Genomic DNA, 21,262 nt, shown 5'->3' with positions numbered 1-21,262 from the left:
AGAATTTAATAAATATTCATTGACTCTTTACTAAATTAAATGCAGATGTCTAGTCCAAATTCAAGAACTTTCTTACTCTTAATCCAGTTTAGATTTCCATTCTTATCTCTCTTTTTTTTTGACTTGCTTTAGAGTGCAATCAATGAAGACTACTCATAAATTTCTGAATATGCATCAAATCCTCCCCCCACCTCTATATCTAAATTCATGCTGTTCCATAAGCCAGTAATTAGCAATCCTTTCATGTCTGCTGTCAAAATCCTATCCATCCATTGAGGCTTATTTCAAGTGTCACTTCCTTCAAGAAGCTTTTGGATTTCCCCTACCAGATGTGTTTTTGTGTTTTCTCTTTCTCTGAGCCCCCACAGCAATTTGTATCTCTCTTATGATACTAACCACATCCTGGCTCGTATTATAGTTATTTGTGTATGTTTCTTATCCCCCTACTGTATTATAAGCTCCTGGAGGGAGAGACGGTGTCTTAATCATCTGTGGATCCCCTGAACCTATCCCACTTCCTTGAATATAAAAGGGGCTCAATAAATATTTATTGAATTAATGAATCTTATTAATTATTGTCAAGCAGCTGAAATAAGTTGAACAAATGCTCATCCCACAAAGATATCAAACTTCACTGTCACATAAACTTAGAAGAAGAGAGACAGGCTATATTATGAAATTGAATTTAGTTTGAATTTGTCATGGCCTGCTGAAGATTGCTTGGCAAGAGCCCACAATTTCAGCATGAAGGCCAAGCTTACTGGTGCCAAGAAAAAGGCCTTAGAGGAACCATGTTTATGTTTCTTTCTGAGTATTTGAACATATGCCACTTCATTTGACTCTCTTCCATTTTTTTCTTTGAGGGATTGCCAACAAGTGTTTCCATTGACCTACCCTCTTTGTTTCTGTTTCTTTGCTTTCTAGGCCCTTCACAAGAAGCAACAACTAGATCCAGGACTCAGAATTCCCAACAGGTCTTTACTCTGAAACCTTCTCACAGTAGCCTACTTTCATTATTATAGTTCATGGTGTTTCCTTTAATGCCTAACTAGTTAGGCTCATGTTCCTCACTCAGTCAAGAAAAGTCATCATATATGTATTATATTTTTAAAAAACTAAAATATTGCCTTATTTTTCCCACATTGTAGCAAGGTAATGATAGAGAAATAAAATCCTCTTTTTTTTATTTTAAAGTGAGATCAATTAGTTTTAATGTAAATATTATTGTAATTTAAATACTTTGGATTGATCTATGTTTTTAAGATGTCATTCAGTACTATGGTACATCAAACTAGAAAAATGTTACAAAAATAGCCATTAATATAGGATACATAAAGAAAGCATATAGAATTATGTATATATTTAATAACAATATTCTAAACAATGAGTCAATGAAGCAGTTACAGAAAATAACTGTGAAAGAAAAATTTTGAGTGGGTGTTTCTTATTCCCCTACTGTGTTATAAGCTCCTGGAGGGAGAGATGGTGTCTTAATCATCTGTGGATCCCCTGAACCTATCCCACTTCCTTGAATATAAAAGGGGCTCAATAAATATTTATTGAATGAATTCACATTCACAGTTATGATTACAAACTACCTATTTTCCTCCATCATATTATTTTTTTTTCTTTTTGTCCTTCCATGACTTTTTAAAATCCTGTTCATCCTCAAAAGTTTATTTTACTTCTGACCATTGCCTCCCTTAATCTGCCTTCCTTTTTCTTACTGTCTTTTCTCTTTTTCCCTTCCCTTCCTACTTCTTTATCCCTGTAGCACAGATTTCTATTCTTAATTGAGTGTATATATTTGTGTATTCATTTTTTTTTAATAGAATGATGTTTAGGTATTGCCCACTATCACTCAACTCTATTTTCCCTTTATGGTAAAAGCTCTTCTGTGAGCCTTCTTTAATGAGAAATAATTTTCCCTATTCTTTCTCTCCCTCTCCCCTTCCTAATACATTTCTCTTTCTCACCTCTTTTTTTTTAAATTTGTATTTATTTATTTTTTGTTTGTTTGTTTTATTTTTTATTATAGCTTTTTATTTACAAAATATATGCATAGGTAATTTTTAAATACTGACCCTTGCAAAACCTTCTGTTCAAAATTTTCCCCTTTTTCTCCCCGCACCCTTCTCAAAATCACAGGTATTCCAATATATGTTAAAATATATGTTAAATCCAATAAATATATACATATCCATATAGTTATCTTGCTGCACAAGAAAAATAGGATCTAGAAAGAAAAAAAAAACTAAGAAGAAAAAAAAATGCAAGCACACAACAACAGAAAGAGTAAAATGCTATGTTGTGATCCACACTCAATTCCCATAGTCCTCTCCCTGGGTGTAGATGGCTCTCTTCATTACTGAACTATTAGAACTGGTCTGAATCAATTCATTGTTGAAGAGAGCCATATCCATCAGAATTGATTATCATATAGTCTTGTTCTTGCCATATATAATGATCTTCTGGTTCTGTTTGTTTCACTTAACATCAGTTCATCTAAGTCTTTCTAGGCTTCTCTGAAATCACCCTGTTGGTCATTTCTTACAGAACAATAATATTCCATAACATTTATATACCATAATTTATTCAGCCATTCTCCAATTGATGGGCATCCATTCATTTTCCAGTTTCTAGGCACTACATAAAGGGCTGCCACATACATTTTTACACATGTGGGTCCCTTTCCTTCCTGTAAGATTTCTTTGGGATTTAAGTCTAGAAGTAACACTGTGGGTCAAAGGATATGCTCAATTTGATATCTTTTTGAGTGTAGTTCCAGATTGCTCTCCAGAATGGTTGGATTCGTTCACAACTCCACCAACAATGCATTAGTGTCCGTTTTCCCGCATCCCCTCCAACATTCATCATTTTTTTTTTTTGTCATTTTAGCCAATCTGATAGGTATGTAGTGGTATCTCAGAGTTGTCTTAATTTGCATTTCTCTGATCAATAGTGATTTGGAACACTCTTTCATATGAGTGGAAATAGTTTCAATTTCATTATCTGAAAATTGTTCATATCCTTTGACCATTTATCAATTGGAGAATGGCTTGATTTCTTATAAATTAGTGTCAATTCTCTATATATTTTGTAAATGAGACCTTTATCAGCACCTTTGATTATAAAATTTTTTTCCCAGTTTGTTGCTTCCCTTCTAATTTTGTTTGCATTAATTTTGTTTGTACAAAGATTTTTTAATTTGATGTAATCAAAATTTTCTATTCTGTGATCAATAATGATCTTTAGTTCTTCTTTGCTCACAGATTCCTTCCTCCTCCACAAGTCTGAGAGGTGAGTTATCCTATGTTTCTCTAATTTATTTATGATTTCATTCTTTATGCCTAAATCATGGACCCATTTTGATCTTATCTTGGTATATGGTGTTAAGTGTGGGTCCATGCCTAATTTCTGCCATGCTAATTTCTAGTTTTCCCAGCAGTTTTTATCAAATAATGAATTCTTATCCCAAAACTTGGGATTTTGGGTTTGTCAAACACTAACTTGCTATCATCACTGACTATTTTGTCTTGTGAACCTAACCTATTCCACTGATCAACTAGTCTATTTCTTAGCCAGTACCAAATGGTTTTGATGACCACTGTTTTATAATACAGTTTTAGATTTGGTATAGCTAGGTCACCTTCATTTGATTTTTTTTTTTTTTTCATTAGTTCCCTTGAAATTTTTGACCTTTTGTTTTTCAGTATAAATTTTGTTATTTTTTCTAGGTCAGTAAAATAGTTTATTGGGAGTTTGATTGGTATAGTACTAAATAAATAGATTAATTTAGGTAGTATTGTCATCTTTATTATATTTGCTTAGCCTATCCAAGAGCACTTGATATTTTTCCAATTGTTTAGATATGACTTCACTTGTGTGAAAAGTGTTTTATCGTTTTGCTCATATAGTTCCTGAGTTTCCCTTGGCAAATAGATTCCCAAATATTTTATACTATCGACAGTTATTTTAAATGGAATTTCTCTTTATATCTCTTGCTGTTGGATTTTGTTAGTGATGTATAAAAATGCTGAGGATTTATGTGGATTTATTTTGTATCCTGCAACTTTGCTAAAGTTATGCATTGTTTCTAGTAGCATTTTTAGTAGAATCTCTGCAAAGAATGATAATTTGTTTTCCTCATTACCTACTCTTATTCCTTTTATCTCTTTTTCATCTCATTGCCAAAGGTAGAATTTCTAAAAAAATATATTGAATAGTATTGGTGATAGTAGGCAACCTTGGTTCATCCTTGATCTTATTGGGAATGGTTCCAGTTTATTTTCATTACATATGATGCTTAGTGATGGTTTTAAATAGATGCTACTTTCTATTTTAAGGAAAAGTCCATTTATTCCTATACTCTCTAGTGTTTTTTATTAGGAATGGGTGTTGGATTTTATCAAATGCTTTTTCTGCATCTATTGAGATGATCATGTGGTTTTTGTTAATTTGGTTATTGATACAGTCAATTATGCTAATTGTTTCCTAATATTGAAACAGCCCAGCATTCCTGATATAAATCCTACTTGGTCATGGTGTATTATCTTGGGGATGATTTTCTGTAATCTCTTTGCTAATATTTATATTTAAGACTTTTATATCAATATTCATTAGGAAGATTGACCTATAGTTTTCTTTATTTGTTTTCATTCTACCTGGTTTAGATATCAGTACCATGTCTGTGTCATAAAAGGAATTTTGTAGAAGTCCTTCATTCCATATTTTTTTCAAAATAGTTTATATAATATTGGAATTAATTGTTCTTTAAATGTTTGGTAGAATTCACATGTAAATATATCTGGTCATGGGGATTTTTTCTTAGGGAGTTGGTTAGTAGCTTGTTTTTATGTCCGGACTAGCTTCCTGAAAGGCTCAGAATCAGCCAGAGTCAGGATAAGTCCTGTTCCACATTGGGTGAAAAAATGTAATTTTATTGTAATTGTTCTCTTGGGGGGCAGGTTTCCTGAGGGAGCTTCTGGGGAGGCAGCCTTCCTTTCAGTTCTGTATTGTGCCTTTCAAAGTCTAGAATCTTTTCCTGTCAGAATGTCTCCAGCCAGCTTCAATCTCTAGCTTCCTCTGAATCCAAAGCCTCCAGTCAATATGATAGTAGAATCTTGAATCCTCTTCTTCCTGAATCCTGGCTCTGAATCTCCTTGAGCTTCCCTGAAGTTCTCCTGGGAAGTCCTTCCCTTGATTCACTCTAGACTGACCCTTCCAGACTCTAACTTCTTCCAGACTGCCCTCTAGACTCAATGTTGGCTCCTTTTATCCTCCCAGAGAATGGGCTTGTGGGTACTCCCATGGGCTTGTGGGAACTTCTTACAGACCAAATGAGCAAGCTCCTTTTAAAGGTGTAAACTCCTTTAAGAAGTCTAAAGGTATAAACTCCTTTTAAAGGTGTGAACTAAAGGTGTGAATTCTGAGCTAGAGAATTGTTAAGAACCGACTTACCACCTAGTAAGGAACCTAACAGCTTGTTCTATTTCTTTTTCTGAAATAGGATTATTTAAGCAATTTACTTTCTCCTCTGTAAATCTGGGCAAATTATATTTTTGTAGATATTTCTGCATTTTATTTACGTTATCAAATTTAGTGGCATAATGTTGGACAATGTAACTCCTAATTATTATTCTAATTTCCTCTTAATTGGTAGAAAATTCTCCCTTTTCATTTTTAAGATTAATAATTTGATTTTCCTCTTTACTTTTTTAACCAAATTTACTAAAGGTTTATGTAATTTTTTAATAAAACCAGCTCTTAGTTTTATTTATTAATTCAATAGTTTTTTTTTTTTAGTTTCAATTTTATTAAACTGTCCTTTTATTTTTAGAATTTCAAGCTTGATATTTGATTGGGGGTTTTTAATTTGCTCTTTTTCTAGCTTTTTTAGTTGCAAGCCCAATTGATTTTCTCTTTCTTTGTTTTATACAACAAGAAAGCATCTAGAGCTATACAATTTCCCCTTATTACCACTTTGGCTGCATTCCACGAATTTTGGTATGTTGTGTCATTATTGTCATTCCCTTGGATGAAATTATTAATTGTGTCTATGATTTGCCATTTTACCCATTCATTCTTTAGGATGAGATTGTTTAGTTTTCAATTACTTTTTGGTCTATTTTCCCCTGGCTTTTTTATTGAATGTAATTTTTATTGCATCATGATCTGAAAAAAATGTCAGGAGTCCTTTTGGTAGTTTAGTGAATTCTATGGATTCCTTCTAATAACAAACAATGTTTTAAAATGCACAAAATATGTAGGATTACAAAGGAAATCAATTATTGAAAGAGATTAATCAAAATATATAGATTCAATCAAATTCATAGAACCAAAGTTAATAATTCTTGTTGAAGGAAATTGCTTAAATTAAGTTTAAGTTCAATATGTTTATATTGGGCAATATAATGATCCAAATTACATGTATCATCTATAATCCATAGGAATTACACAGAAAACAAATTTTAAAACATCTTCCATTGTTACAATGAAAAAATGTATACATAACTTATCTTCTTCAAATTTTCTGAGACTAATGGTATACCTTTAGAAAGCAGGACTGAAACTCAACAACCATTTAGACTAACTCAATTTGCAACTAAAGAAAATGAAGCCCAAATAAATAATTTTATTTTATTTTTGTATAAATAACAGAGGTTGGAAGTGACAGAAGCAAGATTTGAACCCAGGTTTTATGCTTCCAAATCCAGTGCTCTTACAAATTCAGTTATTTTCCATTGTTTCTGCTGGTCAAAATCTATTTGTAGATAATGTGAAAATTCATATCTAAATTCATATACTTATATATATACATATCCACATGTATTCATACATGTATCTGTTGTATTTGCATAAAACATTTGTATAAGGACATATGTTTATGAATATATATGGGTATGAATATATGTGTATATGCATATTTATGACAATATTCCATTCCCAAAGAGACAACATTGATGCAGATAAACATATTTAAAGAATGCCTTGCAAATATGTAAAATTTGTACAATTTATAAAATATAGATAATTATTAAAATTATATATGGAGTAAGTTACCTTATTTTCTACCTGAACAGTAAAACTCTATCCTGCTTATTCTCAGACATAATTTTTGGGTCTGTGAGGGATATCATAGAAATGTTTCTAATGGGGAAATAAATGGTCTTAATTTTCTCTTGCCAGAAAAGAACTATATAATTAGCTATATGAAATTATAAAACATAGAAGTTAGAAGTTTCAATAAGATAGTGAAGATAGCATATAAGATGAATTGGAGGAGACAATGGAGAGAAGGCAATATAATGCATTGGAAAGAGTTCTAGGTAAGAAGACTTTTGCTATGGTCTTATTTCTATGTTTACTACTTGTATAACTACAGGTAAATTATAACTTTCCTTCCCAAGACTTAATAATGTGAATGGAGGGAAATAGGACTAGATTGTCATCAAGTTCTCTTCCAGCTACTGATCTATAATTCTAAATTTGGTGGTGAGGAGGCTTTTGCCACAATATAACTAGGAAGATGGCATAGAATTTAGAGGAAGTGGATAAGGATAATTGGCACTTCTTGGTGAAAGATTGCTTGAGAGGAGGAGTAAGCCATAAAAATGAAGGAGAAAATCAAAGAAGATTCTAAGATTTTGAACTTGGATAATTAAAAGAATGAGAAATAATGGTATTATGAAAGATTTTCAACTAGGAATCAGACAGTGAGTATGAACAGAAATAAAAGAAGTGAATAGAAACTTTTAACAATGCCAGACTGAGTATTTTGGTATCATATCCCCAGATCCCATCTTTTTTGCACTTTATCTTTGGGAGGATATTGAAGGGAAATGGTTAGCTGAGGGTCAGAAGATTTTATTTACTTTTCTATTATAACCAGAGAATAAGTCACATTTAATCATTTTGGCTCCCTTATTGTTTAGTATGGGGCATCTAGGTAGCACAGTAGATAGAAAATACAATATTTGTACACGTACTCTCTGGAGTCAAAAAAACTCATCTTCCAGAATTTGTATTTGAATACAAAACTTTTATTAATTTTGTGATACTGAACAAGTCCGCTTAATCTTGTTTGCCTTAGTTTCTCCACTGTAAAATAAGCTGGAGAAGAAAATTTCAAGCCATTCTAATATCTTTACTAAGAAAACTCCAAATAGGATCATGGAGTCAGACACAACTTAAAAACAAACAAACAAACAAAAAAAAAAACCTGAAGAATAACAAAATTCTTTAGTAGAGCAGTTTGAGTACAATAGTTATTAATGAATTTTTGCAGAACTCAAATGAATTATAACTAAATTTTACAAACCTCAGTCTTGTGCTTTTTAATATGACATGCATTTCTCTGTTGGTACAGTTAACCTCATGTGACTAAAGTTCATCTTATTTTTAGTTGGTTAATTCTTGAAGTTCATTTGGCTCCTTTGCAAAAATATATATGTATGCATATATATATCTTAACCAAATTGATAATTGTTGAGCACTCAATATATGTAAAACTATGTGCTAGGTACAATAAAGGATATAGTGAAAGATAAGAGACTATTCTTATCTTCAAAGAGTTTAGAAAATTGTGGTGAATGTAGGAGTTAAATTCATGAAAAGGTAAATAAAATATTATATATACACAACAGTTCATTCTCATGATAAGATGTATAATTAATAAATAAGTGAAATAAAAGTCTTTTTATACATTACATGTATAAAGGCATGACAGAATGCTAGGCCTAAAGTCAGAAAGAACTGATAAATCCAGTTTCAGATAGTTTCTTGCTATGTAATCCTAGGCAAATCACTTAATTTTTATCTGCTTATTTCCCCAACTATAAAATGAAGGTTATAATGAATATAACTTACTTTTTAGAGTTACTATGAAAATTAAATAATAATTTAAATTATAAGAATTACATGAGATATCTTTTTTAGAAAGTGCTCACTTAGCACAGTATCTGACACATAATAAGCCTTTAATGAATGCTTAGCACATAGTAGGTGCTTTCTTTCCTTCTTCCTTCTCTCTTTCCTCTCTTCCTTCCATTCCACCTTCCTTCATTCATTTTTTCTTCCCTCCCTCCTTCTCTTCCTTTATTCTTTCCTTTCTCCCTTCCCTCTCTCTTCCGCTCTCTCTTTCCCTTATTTCTTTCTTTTCTCCTCCCTTCCTTCATGTTTTCTTCTCTCTCACTCACTCTCACTGTTGCTCTCACTGTTTTTCTCTCTTTTCTCCCATCCTTTTTTCCCCCTTTCCCCACACACTCTTTCATCCAATGATATTGGTCATGTTGCTATTTGAATCATAAATTGGCCATCTCCATTTTCCAGGTAATTTTACTGATGTCCCCCATATTCCAATTGTTTTCCTCATTATCTCTACTTTTCAGACTCCCTGACTTCTTAGCAGTCTCAGATAAAATCCCATCTTGGGAAAGAAGCGAATTTACTCTTATCCCTCTAATGCTAGTTCTTTCCTTCTATTGAGTATTTCAAATTTATCCCTTATATACCTTGTTTGTATGTACTTGTTTTCATCTTTCCCACATTAAATTGTGAGCTAATTCATAGCAAGGAAATTTCCCCCCTTTTCTTTATATACCCAGTGCTCATCATAGTACTTAGCACATAGTAGGTACTTATTAAATGTTTAGTGACAGATTGACAATTCCAAACCAAAGAGTGATTGAAAATACCTGGTTCAAGTCAAAAAGATTTAAGTAGCTGTAAAAGGGGGAGATCTAGATGGTGGGAGGGAGGTACTGATATCAATTTTTTTTAAAGATAGACTTAAGTTATTATTTGGTTCTGAGATTAATTTAATTTTAACTTTTTAACCTTCTTCCACCTTATTTATAAATAAGAAATGAACTACCTAATTATCCCAGTACCCTGAAAAATTGAGTATAAATTCCATGAGAGTTCGTACTTTTTTAATCTTTGAATATCTAGAGCCTGAAACTAGTACAGTGTTCACCCACAGTATATACTTAATAAGTTATCATTGAACTAAATTATGAATTCTAGTGTAAGATCCTGATTCCCAGATACACACAAATTCCTAATAGTTGGTGACATTGATGCCAATTGTCTAAGTGTTATTTCATGGAAAATGATTATCCATTCATATTCTGTATCTTGTTCTAGAAATCTTTTTAACACATCCATAACATTTCTCCAGATTACATAAGGAATTCTATTCCATATTTCAAATGTGTACAATATTTTTTTTAAAGAATCTTACTTCTTATTTATGTAACCAAATCATAGATCTGGATGCTATGAGTTTTAGTATTCGCTGAGCATGGTCTTGATTCAAGAGGTTAAATGGCATGTCTATGGCTAATTTTATGCTGTTATTAAGTTTATTATGAGCAGTTAATGATCTATTCAGTTAGTTGCCTTGAGGGAGATTAATCTGATAAAGTATAAGGTTCAACCAAAAAAACCTATACACAATAGCTTAACTTTAACATTTTGATATAAAAAATATGCCAATTTTAGGAAACAACACATTTAAAATAAAAGCACTGACTGGGTCTTTGCACTTTTGAAATAAAACTCTTTTCACTCCTTAAGTATCCCATAGTACTAAGTATCAATGAAATGACTAAGAGTTATGTGAAAAGTAAAATAATAATAATAATAATCACTTAACAAATGAGATATGCCAAAATACTGAACACTAAAACTATGATATTACCATTTTTCCAATTTTTACATCTAAAGTTGGAAAAAATGGAAATGCTTGATCAAATTGTTACTAAGTACTATTAGTTAAAGAGCATCTTGAAATTTCCAAAGAGATACCTACACAGATAAGATCTACAGGAACATATCTCAAACCATTCATTATTCAGCATAATTCAGAAAACAAAAACAAAACAAAACAAAAAGGAATCCATAGAATTTGCTAACTCCTTGGAAGATGGCTATTTCTTATAACATGCTTCCAAGGCCAAATAAAACAAGATAATTTAATATTTATTAGATTGTTAAATCTTTGCTCTTTGCACTTCTACTTTATACAGAGTTAACAATACCTTTGGAGTCAAGATATCAGGTTGAGTAGCTGTTTTAGGGAACTCAGGCTTTCTATTAGGATCATTTGGAATAATGTATATAACACATTTTGTAAATTATAAAGAACTATATAATAAGGCTGCAGAACATATGTATATATGTCATACATGACTATATATGGATATATAACATATATATGTTAATAATTATTATTATTAACTTAGATTATTAGAGGATTTTCCCTCATTCTGTATTTTTCTCTCACTTTCTCTATCCCTTTTTTCTCTTTCCAATTCACTTTTCCACCTGTACTATTCATTCTTCATTTTATCCTTTACTTATTAAAATTTAGCTTCAATAATCTACTTGTCTGGTCAATGAACTAATGATTTTTCTAGGGCAAGCTATTATCTTGTAAATTATAGACCTTAGCCTGCTACACCATTTGCCAGCCACCACAGGTTAATCGTGGTTCTCAAATTACTTCTTTTACTCGAACAAGATTACTTGGCATTTAGAAGATATTTTGTTTCCCAGCTTCTACTTTTATCCATTCAGGCCTCAGGATATCCCTAATTGTGTGCTTCTTAAGTCTGAGAGATTTATACACTGCATGATTGCTTCAGACTTTACTGAAACTGTCTACTGAATCTATCTGATCAGCAATGAGGTATTTAACTCTATCAGTTAAAACTGGCTTTGTCAGAAAAGCACTATAGGGAATCAAGTCAGAGGCCCAATCCATCTTCTTCCATTGCACAAGCATAAATGAAGGAGCAAAGAGCTGAATAACAGAATAAATAGAATAAAAGAATGTCAAGTACAGCAGCAATTGGTTTCTAGGTCTTGACTATCAAGACATTTGTTCCTGAGAGTGAAAAAGAGAAAAATAGGTTTATACAGTTCTCATTGACCTGTAAACTAGAAACAGCTGCTGAGGTCATGGGTGTCTTCTTTACTGACTTCAATAAATAGGAATGTTGATTGGTCTTACCCTTGCTTGGTATTGCTACTGTAAGCAATGGGGATTGTTATGGTAGATCATCAGAATAATTTGGTCACACATTCTCATTCATTTCTCTCTCTCCCTCTCCCTCTTCTTTTCCCTCTCCCTCTCTCTCTCTCCTTCTACTTCCCCCCCACACTCTCTTCCCCTTCTTCCTCTCCAAACACACACAAATACACCCTTCTATTTACCTCAAGATTATTGAGTTTTAATTACAGTAATAAAACTATTCAAGCCCTGCCCAACATTTTGCACTTTCACTGTCCTAAAAGTGAAATCTATCTTTAGGGGAAGCAAGACAGATGCTGCAGTGGCTGGTTTCATATCCCTGCTCAGGTGTATAGAATATATTTCATCCTCCTTTGGTGTATGAGGACTTTGATTGTTGGATTTTCTTTCCCTAATTTCCCCCAAAAGTGGGATTAAAATTAGCCACTTAATGATAATGAATTGAATTGTTTCCATCTAAAGAGAAGAGACTGGCAGAATGCCTGCAACAAAGACATCCCTCATGATGGTTAAGAAAACAAAAGTAATTGGATTACACAAAGAAAATAAGATAAACATATATTAAAATTACAGTAACAGACTGTGATTAGTGACTACAAGCAGGGCAAACAGCACATGTTCTTTCAACTCTGGAAGGCCTAACTTCAGGGGGGCTAATTATTGATTTTTATACTTTCCAGAAGAAATTGTGATGCACTTCAAATTTACATAAAATTTATTTTACTGTTTAATTGTCAAGGCATGGGTGAAGATCTACAGATGAACAACCTTGTGCATATTAGAGAGTTTGAGGGGGCCTATAAATATTTCCTCTAAATTTCCAACTTCCTTAGTTTCACTATAGCCATCCATGTTGTAGCAGTGCTCCTCTAATTTTCTTTACTCATGTATTTTCCCTTCCATCAGTTAAAATCATTGACCATAGCTCTGAATGTTGCATAGATAATATATGATTTGGTAAGTTCCTTCCAGTTCTAACAGTTTCATCCTCCTTAAATATTAAGTCACAGACTAATGCTGAGGTTGTTAGTCTCCAAATGTTAGCTCATAGTGACATTGTAGTTAGTTCGAGGAATGAAAATATAAGCTTGATGCTTATATAAGAGGAAAATGTTTTGAATAGAATTTGCAGACATGACCTATTGGTTGGTTTCAGTCTATAAGTTGAGGGTAATTTGAAAAACAAACATGTTAATGAAATGTGTTGGAGAAGAAAATAATAAAAAGAAAGAAATGAAGGAATGAGGGGTAAGAAGGAGAGAAGACAAAGAAGAAAGGAGGGAAGGAAGAAAAGAAAAGGAAGTAAGTGAAGGAAGGAGGGAGGAAGAAAAAAAGAAAGGAGGTAGGTAGGCAGAGAGGAGCAAAGAAAGAAAGGAGAGAGGAAGAGAAGAAGGAAGGGAGGGAGAAAGGAAGAAAACTAGGGAAGAAGGAAGGAAAGGAGGAAGGAAGGAAGGAGAAAAGGAAGGAAATAAGGAAGGAAAAAAGATGGTAGAAGGGAGAAAAAGAAGAAAGAAAAATATATGATGTGTCTACCAAGTTCTAGGCACTGTATTAGAAGGTTTGCAAATATTATCTTAATTTTTCCATGAGATATGTATAAAATACATAAATTTGCAAAGCTACAATTCATAAGTATATGTATGTGTTTATAAATTATACACAATTTACACACACACATATATATATACTTATATTCACATATTTCCTTCAACAGAATGCAAGCTTCTTAATGCATGATGTACTTCATTGTTGCCTTTTTTATTCCCAGATTTTAGAACAACACCTAAAATATAATGGATATTAATAGAGATACCTTCTTAATGATTAGCTGGAAATGTAAATATCATAAAGAATATATATCAAATTTTGCATATTGAAAGGATCAGTTTCTACATAGCCTAAATTTTGTAACATCATAGATTCCTATTATACCCATTTAGGAAAAAAATTATTGACAGCTTTTTATGACTACAACTCATCACAATATCCCTCTTATTGAATCTTAATGACTTGAAAAATAGCATTGTACCTTCTATTAATCATTAGTCTAACATATTTTTTATTATTATAACTTTATTATTTATAAAATATATGCATAGTAATTTTTCAACACTGACCTGTGCAAAACCCTCTATTATTGAAGTGGATGGCCTCTGAGGTCTCTTACAATTCTGCAATTCTGGTATTCTACAATTCTACAATAAGCTAACTGTGCTGGCATGGTCTAAGACTATGTATTTATAATCCTTTTTTTTTTTTTTTATCTTACTAATCATATGCAGTTTGGTATCTGCTATTGACTTCTAGCTTTCTAGAATTGCCTTCTCATTCTAAAAATCTACTTTATCCTTTCAAACTTAATGCTGGATATATACAGTGAGACTTGGACTTCAATAAAATATATTAGATTCCTATCATTTATTCATTTCAAGTACCTAGCAAAGATCACATCCTTTCATTTGTTCCTTAAAATTGTTTCATCCTATCATCTTCCATAGGAAACTTTACTCAATCCTTCCTAATTCTCCCACCTCTCCTCTCTTAATGATTTCCCATTAATCCTATGTATAATTTGCTACATCCTATGTTTCTATTTATTTGTTTCTTTGTTTTTACTCCCATTGGTCTGTCAGCTCCTTGAAGTCAAGTATCATGATCATGATCATGATTATCAATATCATTTGCGTCATCATTATTGCCTCTTTTTATATTCCCAAAGGATAGAACACTCTCTGGTACACATTTTGTTTTTGTTGTTGCTCAGTTATTTTTGTCATGTCCAACTTTTTATTATCCTATTTTCTTGGTTAAGATACTTTTCCTTCTCCAGATCATTATATAATTGTGGAAACTAAGGAAAATAAGGTAAGTAACTTGCTCAAAATCAAATAGCTTGTAAGTGTCTTAAACCAGATGAATACCTACCCAGATATTATTATTGTAACATTCCTTTTATACTTTACAAAAGCAAACAAAAACACCAAAAGAGAATTTCTAGGAAAATGTAAACAAAAATTTACCAGGAAAGATAAAAAAAAAAGAATGAATAGAAGTAATACTATCTACTGTGGAAGCAATGGGTGAAAGTGGTAAAGGGGTGAATATAAGCTATATTTAGAGAAATGCTTTCCAACAATTGGAGACCTCTAAGAGCCTAAATGACTGATTCAGGAAATGAGGGAATGAATTCCTCTTTAATCAAATTCTTCAAATGAAGTCAGGACACATTTCAGGTATTTTAGGTACTCAGATTAAAGGACTCAACATTGAAATAAATTTCTTTTTAGTTAGGAGTTGGAATGAATAGCTGCTGATATCTCTTCCAATCTTTGGAATACTGTGTCCCTAACAGGTTGTATTTTGCTTTAGAGCATATCTATCTTGAATTTACAGATGATCTCAATATCATAATTATCCTTAGAGTTTTGCAAGTTATAACCTATACGATATCTCCTGGTCTAATTGATCTATCTCATTTAAGATCTAAGTTCTCAAAATTATTAAAAAGATGAAATAGAAATTATATGACTTTATAATTAATGCAGAAAAATGGTTATAACTATTTTGAACCATCCATGTGTCATTTGAAACAGGAAACAAGCATTTATGTATTTACTATGTGCCAGATATTGTGGTAAATATAGGACACTATGTTTTAGTTGTAACAATCAGGAATTATTGATTATATAGAAAAAGTCATCCATAATTCTCTACTTTGGGTTGAAATTTTAAATTTGTGATTGTATTCCAAATTACCTAGCTGGAGAAATTTGAGTAGAAATCTAGTCTCTCAGCAATTGTTAAGCAACTTGTCCAAGGTCATACAACTAGGACATGGTAAGTGCCTGAGGCCAAATTTGAACTCAGGTCTTCTTGACTTCAGGGTTGGTGCTCTAGCCACCCGCCCACCTAGCTGCCCCTTAGAAATCTATTCTCAATGTTCAAATCACTTCTGTTAGTGTCCTTTTGAAATCCTCATTTTTATAAATATCCTTTTCTTAGTCATTTTCAAAATTTGCACTGTATTTCCTGAAGCTTCATTGCGGTCATATTTTTTACAATGATTAAAACTACCTAAACAAGTTAAATAAAACTTTATATGAATTAACAAAATAATCCATGCAAACAACACAAAACTTGTGGGGACTTGATTTGTCTAGAAATAATTCTAATATTGATCTAATTATATAAAGGGTAAATATATAATGCTCCTAAAGAACAATTATATACTTTTTGGATGGAATCAATTATTGTTTTGACATAGAGAACTCACTTTACCAAGACTGATTTCTACCTATTCTGCAATTTGTCACCTTAGAGAGTTGCTGGGCTCCAGATAGTTAAATCACTGGCCTAGGATCACAAAACCAGTATGTGTCAGAGGTATATTTGAATTCATGTTTTCTTAATTCTGAGAATGAATCTTTATTTACTGTGCTATGGGTTTCTTGGCCAACATTTCAAGATATTAGACTTTGAAGAATTTTTATTTAAATTTTAAAAATCTGAATTTTTTCATTTTTTCATATTTTTGATGAAAAAGAAAAGCACTAACACATCATATCAATTTTTATTGTTAATAAGGAAGTACATTTTTTAAAAAATCTGGATTGGGAATCTGAAGACCTGCATTTGAATGTCAATTCTGCCATTTGCTTTCTTGATGATATTGGACATGTCATTTCCTTTACTTAGGTTAAGTTTATAAATCTCTAAAATGAAGAGGTTCTATGGGATGGTCTTGAAGTCCCTTGCAGATATAAATTTATGATCCTATAAATTTTCACAAGGCAACTAACTTGGGAATCAGGTTACATGATTTCCATACCACAATATGCCACCTTTTATTTAACTAATAAATAAAAAATTGACTAATTAGAAACAATTACTTATTGGTTCTGTTTTATGAGTATGATGCTTCTGCTTTTGATCCTCCTCTGATATATGTGGTGAACTGACACCCAGGAACATTAAGTGATTGACCTATGTTCTCTTAAATTGTGAATATCAGAAATGGGATTAAAGCTCTAATCCTATGACTCCAGAGGCACAGTCCTTTCTACTGCACCATACTACCTCCTGATGGAGAATTCCAAGAATTCTCCAAGAATTAAAAAAAGAAAAAAAAAAGCTTTTTGTCTAAGCCAGTGTGAAGCATTTCTTAGCAGTATCTTTTTATTTCATTTTAAGACATGGCTCAATTTTATTGTCATTGAATTTTACTTCCAAGGTCATTATTTTTTTTAATGTTTAAAAAAGATTTACTTCATCAAATATTTCCCAAGTGCACTTTGAAAAAAATAACATTCTAAAAAAATACTGTGGGTTCCCAATTTTTTTCTAATCTCTGCTGCTCCCCAACCCAATGAGAATGCAAATATATTGCAAATATATATGTGTGTGTGTATAAATATATATATATATATATATATATATATATATATATATATATATATATATATATATATATATATGCATATATATATATAAATTATATATCCCATGTCATTTTATGTCTTCACTTTAGGAAATGTCAAAAGAAAGAAAATCGGGAGTACTGAAACTGGCAATATTTGCCTGTTCATCTGCTGATATTTTAAGCAATAAGTAAAAGAAAAATACAATTTCTGGGTGCTGCTAATGATTAAATTACCTTCAGGTCTATTAGTAGCTTCCAACCTAAGATTTTAACAGAACATTAGATTAAAAACAATTAAATGCTGAGTATTTCAGCTGCAATTTCCTTTTAAATAACTTATGTATTAAGATGCATTGTCTTGTATTACATCAGTCATGAACCCTTTCTGTGGCTAATTCACCAATTAGTACTTCTCCCAAGTATTAATAGCCCTGTTTTTCCTTCCTTTTCTAATGAAAGAAAGTACAGGTGTTTAGGGTTTTATTCTATACCTTACAAGAACAGAAAAGGATTGCACTTGAACATGATTTCTACATTAAAAATGTCAGTGTGAGAAAGATCCTGCCAATCTTTGTAATTTTATCCAAATACCTCAAATAGATGAGCCACTCCCTCTGCTGGGGATATTTCTATAAACTTCCATATTTATTATCTGCAACAAATAACATGCTCTCTGAGGAATGAACAGAAAATACTTGAAAATATATACAATTTATCCTTAGCCTTCCAAAAATTATTCATTAAATAAATCTCTGTCACTAAAATAAAAATGCTATGTCTACACACTTTCCCTCCCCTCATTTCAGGAAAAAAATATTATTAAAATCTTATGACAGCAAAGTCTTTTTGGGTAACAAATTATTATCTGCATAAGAATTTATTATAGAAACTATTTTTAAAAGAAAGGGCTATGTGTATGACCTAACCAGTTATTAATTTTCTACCTAGAAAAAAACAAGAAAAATAATATCATGAAGGTACTGGTCACATCTTATTTAAACTTTTTTTTTTCTTTTAAATTTCTAATAGGGTACCCTTCAGAGAAGACAATGAATAAATAGAGAAATAGTTAATTTTATTTTATTAAAGGCTAGCTTGACGTGCTGAAGAAGACATGGATTCAAGTGTTTCTTTTTTACATTCTGGTTATGTAACTCTAGAAAAAATATTTAACACCTCAGGTTCTGAGGCAATGATCTAGGAATATATTATAGGACAGATACAGGAGAATGAGTTCTTTCACTGATATCTTCTTATTCTAATGGAATCAATATCCCTACTCCATTCCTGTTTATTACCAAAAAATAATATAGTAAAGTCATTATATATATATATATATATATATATATATATATATATATATATATATACATATATATATATATATATATATATATATATATAAATTTAGTGCTAAGGTATTAATGTTACATCCTTTAAAACATGCTGGATATTACACTTGCTCTTGAAAGGACAGGTATAGGCTGTATCACATAAAGGAGTAACTGTGTGATAGCAAAGTACAAAAGTCAAAAGTGTAGATGATTATTCTCAGATACACAGATCAACATTCATATAGGCAGCTATTAGTGGATAAATTACTGGGTTTAGAGTAAGTACAAAAAAAATTGCATCCTACTTTAAATACTTACTGTGTCTATAATCCAAAGTTAATTAATCTCTTTCAAAGTAATTTTCCTCACCTACAAAATGGAGATAATAATAAAATTCACAGATTTGTTGAATTAAATGAGATAATCTTTATATAAAGCACTTTGCAAACTTTAACATAAACACATTGATTTTTTATTTTTATGATTGTAATAAATATCTATATAGTATAACCAATATATTTTATAGGACATGTTAAACTACTTTAATAACTTAAAATTGATAATTTCATCACTGGGGTTATTCCCTCTCTGACACAAATTAAAATTCATCTGTGCATTACTATCTACACTGTCCATCACTTACTATGATTATTATTATTATTATTTTTTGTAAACAGTGGCCAACCTTCTTATAATAAGCCCCTCTGGTTGACAAACACTTAAGCAGCCATGGACAACATTTATAACCTGTCTAGTCTGTTAGTTTACTTTTCCTAACAATGTTGTCATAAGACCCCAAAGATAGTCTCCATTTCAAGATTATTTTAATTTTCTTTTGACATAGGGGATGTATAAGAAATAAGGTTTGTTAAGGTAAGGCTATATTTGCATTTTTCTCCAACCACACTAAAATAATAAGAGGTTCAGAATCAATATAATATAAAGAGAATTAATTCTGGTCTGAAAATCTGGGCCCAAAATCTGCCTCTGATCCTTTATCCCTCAGTGAAATCTTCCTGCACAGCTGCTTCTTTGACCAGGTTAAGAGTTCAGTTTAGTCTAGTGCATAGTTTGGCATTTTGAGTCTCTGATTAGATTCAATTAATCAGTCAATTGAACAATAATAAGGATTTTCATCCTTGGTCTTTTTCTCCTATTTTATTGTTTCAATCATGAAAACAGAAAAAAAAAATGTTTGCTTTGTAATTCAATCAAATAAACCTCATCCTACAAATTTTATGCAACCTTACCTGAATAGTGTCCTCACTGCTGCTTGGCAATCCTTTTATATATGTCTTTTGTAACTCACTATTCTACTATTCACAACATTTCTTCCATACCTTCTCAAACCTCCCATTGTTGACCCTATTCCCATTATTTCAACTGAGAACTTACTTCATACTTTACAGAAAAAAAATTGAGAACATTAGATATAAGTTCCCTCTTCTATTTTCCTCATCCTGTATCATTCATATGCCTTTTTTCACTATCTCTTCCTTCAGTTCTGTCTAATATACTCCTTATCAAGGCTAACCCTTGAAATCCCACGTCATCATACACATGTATATATGAATATGTATATATATAATATATATATATATATACATGTGTGTATACATACATGTGATATACAAGTTACATATATTAATGATAAATAATGGGTACATAATAAATGCTTATTGACTGACAGCTGACTCATCTAAAATATGGAGAGAATGATCTTCCTCATTAGAAAGTTCTTTATATCGGTGATATTACAGATATAGTAAAAATAAGTTGCTGTTGTTTTTAATCTTTTTATAGAGATACCTTTTCTTCAGTAACTGGTATTTTGGGGAACGTGCTGGAAGGGGAAAGAACTTGTAAGGACTAAGGACTGGCAAAAATTGCTGTTTACCAGTATGAATTTTTGCCCTTTACTTTGTAGCTATCCTATCACTGAAATGAGGGTATAGTATAATTAGATAGTAACTATCAACCATGCCTGGGGAACTATGTAACCACTACTATCATTGGCCATTGCATCAAAGACTATTCTTTGATATCAGAGTTTCAGTCATTGTTCATTACAAAAAAGTAGCTCATTAAAAATATGGATGCATACATAGATGTATATGTGAATAGTTATACATTATAAATGCACAATACAAATGTATATGCATATTCATGTGTATATATTCATTCATTTAAACACATATATTTTGAATATTAATATTAATATTTTTGAATGTGATGCTTTTTATTAGTAAATGTAATTCCAAAATTCTGACATCCATGTTTATTCATAGATCCAGTGACCAATATTTATAATGGTCCTATGACTTCCTGGGCCTATATTTTTTGACAGTAACAATACACACTTAATCACATTATGACTTCATCTATATTTTACATTATCTTTTATTATGTCATGTATGTCATGCCATTATACTTCCTTGTATCATAGTGTATCATTGTATAATATTTCCTCTA

Source organism: Sminthopsis crassicaudata, chromosome 1 (assembly GCF_048593235.1).
Source record: "Sminthopsis crassicaudata isolate SCR6 chromosome 1, ASM4859323v1, whole genome shotgun sequence".
Taxonomy (NCBI): Eukaryota; Metazoa; Chordata; class Mammalia; order Dasyuromorphia; family Dasyuridae; genus Sminthopsis; species Sminthopsis crassicaudata.
The sequence above is the reverse complement of the archived record's forward strand: the minus strand, read 5'-3'. Positions refer to the sequence as shown.